The sequence below is a fragment of the Mirounga angustirostris genome, unplaced genomic scaffold (assembly GCF_029215605.1).
Source record: "Mirounga angustirostris isolate CCGP_5_RB_7025 unplaced genomic scaffold, mMirAng1.0.hap1 SCAF_2, whole genome shotgun sequence".
Lineage (NCBI taxonomy): Eukaryota > Metazoa > Chordata > Mammalia > Carnivora > Phocidae > Mirounga > Mirounga angustirostris.
Window position 1 is genome coordinate 150681026 of NW_026991710.1, and position 4035 is coordinate 150685060.

General features: G+C 36.6%; 1 protein-coding gene across 2 annotated transcripts in view; it reads left to right on the forward strand.

Moving 5' to 3' along the window:
- XKR6 (XK related 6) overlaps positions 1 to 4035 on the forward strand; it is a 319338-nt gene that overhangs the window by 60929 nt on the left and 254374 nt on the right. The gene's annotated exons all lie outside the window — the stretch shown is intronic.

The window sequence follows — 4035 nt, forward strand, 5'->3', positions numbered from 1 at the left end:
GAATCAGACTACTGAGGACTGGAAGGGTTTTGGGTAAAGGGTATCTCAGCTCCCTCCCTATTTACAAAGGAGAGCCATAGTCCTACCGGTAATGCTTTTCCCATTAAAGGTTGGGCTATTCTTATGCACATAGTTCTTCCAGGACTCAGGCCTACGCTGAATCTTAGCCTGTGATATATTAGCATTTGTTCCTCTTTAAACCTCCCCGGAGAGTTCTAAGGGAAGCTCCATTCCCTCCAGCTCAGGGTCTGTTCTCAGCATTGTACTTTGCCAGAGAAAGTTGGGATCCTCAGTTTTTGTCCTCTCTCCAGGAAGGGAGTCTTAGGGATAATGTTCACATTTGGCCCAGGGATCTGAGTTTAGGTTCAGAGTTCAGAATCATGATTTATTACTCCAGTCCACCTCCAACTTGCCTCGCAGAGAGGTGCTGTGAATGAAGCTGGTACCGTATTTTTATAGATCTGTCAGAATGTGGTCTTAGCTGGTTACAAACACAGCAGTGATAATACTTTATTCTGATGCCTAAAAGCAATAAAGCTTTTAATAAATATGCATTTAAATTTCAATCTCTGGTACTTGTTTGCACCCTCTCCCTTGTGTGCTTATTTTTAAAGCCAATTATGTTTGCAGTATAACTTGCAGTTCAGTATTTCCCTTCATTATAACATTAGATGTCAAATGTATTTCTTTTCCTCATTTTCTTTACAGAGGTTTTTGATCTCAAATGTGTAAATTTACTTCTAACCTTTCCTGAATCTTTTTAATCTGACTCAAGCAGACTTTTGTCCTTGGAGCATTTATTTCTGGTATTCCCATTGGAAGGCTTTTTTTCCCTTTACACATCACATGACAGAGAGAAGTATAAGTGGCAGAGACTAATAAAAGGCTACCAAGAATATATATAGGAAAGGAAAACAGCATGAAGAAAAAGTGAAGACGGGTGATGAGCAGGTATGACAGAGAGGTTTGAATAAGAGGTTTAGTTGAGAGGAAATTATTATAGACTGTAGAAAGAGTTGCTTCAGCAGTAGCTCTGGAACCACCACTTGGGCTATGATACATTGACTTTGACTTTGAAAATATCTAGTGTCCATAGTAGATTACTTGGTTATATTCAGATCAGGGCTTTCCAAAGTGTGGTCCTGGCACTGCAGCATCCCATCACCTTGGGTGCTTGTTAGAAATGCAGATTCTTGGGCCTTAACTCAGACCTACTGAACCAGAATCTCTGGAGGTGGGGCCCAGCAATTTTGAATTTCAAGATTCACTGTATTAGTTAGAATGTAGAGAAGATAGGGCTTGCTAGATCAACAGTGCTAGGAAGTAATGCAAGTTATGTAACAGAGTACCCTGTTTTAGGGATTCTTTCTCCCGGAGACTTCTTTTTTGCTGTCATAATCCTTGTTGGTAGCTATAATTTCAATGAAAAAAAAAAATTCCAAGGATTTGACATTGTATTGAATGGAGCGTTTATGTGCTCTTGTTTTACTCAGTGTCTTTCATTTTCTGTAGCTTTAAGATCTCAGCCTTTCTCTGTGTTTGTTACACAGACAGTACAGCTATTCCCTCTTTCTGTTTTTTTTAGGCTCTTAATCCAGATTATACCTCTTTAGATTTCTATGTGAAAACAGTGTGTGTGGATTTAGGAATTGAAATTTACTTGAAAGATGTAAATAAGATATAAGGAAGAGAATGGTAGTTGGGATAGAAGGCATGATGGAAAACATTGAGTTTTCTTTTAAATTGATGATATGGAAAGGCAAAATTCCTTAGAAACATAGTTAAATTTTATGATCTAACTAAAGCTAATATTTAAAAATTAGCTCCTTATCAAGACCTCTTTGATATGGGTCTTGGCTATAAGTTTTTCAATCTTGACACCAAAAGTAAAAGTAAAAATAAACAACAGTTTGATGTAGTGGGGCTACATCAAACAAAAAAACTTCTGCACAGCAAAGGAAACCATCAACAAAGTGAAAAGGCAACCTATTGGATGGGAAGAAGTATTTGCAAATCATATATCTGATAAGGGGCTAATGTCCAAAACATATAAAGAACTACAACTCGGTAGCAAAACAATCCAATTTTAAAAAATGGACAAAAGATCTGAATAGATATTTTTCCAAAGAAAACATACAGATGTCCAACAAATCCTTGAAAAGATGCTCAACATCACTAATCATCAGGGAAATGCAAATCAAAACCACAATGAGATACTACCTTACACCTGTTAGAATGGCTATTATTAAAAAGTCAAGAGAATAACTAATGCTGGCACAGATGTGTAGAAAAGGGAACCCTTGTGCACTATTGGTAGGAATGTAAGTTGGTGCAGCCACTGTGGAAAACAGTATGGAGGTGTTTTCCTCTAAAAGTTAAATGTGGAACTTGCCATTTGTGACAGGATAGATGGATCTCGAGGACATTATGCTAAGTGAAATAAGTTACACAGACAAAGACAGATACCATGTGATCTCTATTATATGTGGGATCTTAAAAAAAATACAAATTAAAAATTACAACCAACTCACAGATAACAGATTCATGGTTGCTGGGGTGGGGGTGGGAGGGAGAACTCGGTGTGGGGAGTCAAAAGGGAAAAAACAAAACAAAAGAAATGAAAATATGAAGTCTTTTAAGAAATGTTAACCTAGGTTTTTGAATTAGCGTTTAAAAAATAAGAGAGCTGGCATGATGGAAAACAATTGAGTTTTTCTTTTAAATTTATGTTATGTAAAGGGAAAATTCCTTAGATACATAGTTTAATTTTCTTGACCTAACTAAAGCTAATATTTAGAAGTTCGTTTTGAATGGTTTAATAGCATAAAATTTAAAAGTAAACAAGGATATATAGTAAAAAGTTTTCCTTCATCTGAGGTACCCAGTGTTGTTTACCTGTCCTTTTATACACACGTTTATGTTACAAATAGTCGCATACTACTATACTTTTTATAATAGACAATTACATTTCTTAAATCTTTTGCCATCATTACTATGATATTGTGTGTATGGATGCCACACATACATACATACATACATGTACACATACACATCTAATCTTCCCACATGTGTTAGTATAGCTATAGAATAAATTTCTAGACGTTTATTGGTTGTGTCAAAGAGTATGTGCATGTGCACCTTTGTTAGATACTGGCAGATTGCCCTCCGTGATGGCTGGAGCAGTTTGGACTCCCGTCAGCAATGTTAGAAGTCACTTTTTTCTCCAGCGCCTCACCAACAAAAAGTTACTGAATTTTTGCCAGTTTGGTTGGTGAAAAATACTTTCTCAGTGTAGTTTCAATTATGGCCAGTATTGATCGTTTTATTTGGTTGTATTTCTTTCCCATGAAGTACTGATAGTTTTTGAATATTTTTTGAGGAATTTCTCTCCGGCTTTGGAGATACCTGTGGGCTTGGTAGATACCAAAATAAAAATTCACTGTACAGTTAGTTTTTGTTTGTAGTTAATATGGAAGACACTTTGAAATGAAACATGCTAAAGAAGACAGGCCAGGAGAAGAGGGTGTGCTTTTGAAAATAAATGAACCAAAGTGATTGTAGAGGATTTAGGGAACCAGGAAATACCTATTTAATGAGAGATACTTAACATCGTATGTGATAATCATGACTTCATTTCTTGGTCTTCTGCTTAGAATTCTGGTAGTTTGACTACAGAATTTACTATTTGGGAATACATTTGTTTTTCCACAGATTTGTGTTAACATTGCCACAGTAAAGTGGAATATAAAAAAGGACTGAAGTTTTGGTGTTATTTGGATTCTAGTAGGTATGCACATATGTGGATCCAGTGTACTTTATAAGGGCCCCCTAACTTTACTTCTCATTTCTACGTTACTTCCAGGTTACTCCTCACTTTGTCTGGATGTCCCATGGCTTCGGATGGAAGGTCCACAATCTGTACCTTAGTCTGAAGAAGGAGATAGATATAGTGTTTCATACAAGATTCTCAGTGATCCAGCCTGTAGGTAGAGTACCCAGAGCAGAGTTCAGTCAGAAGCAGATCTCAAGTGAGTA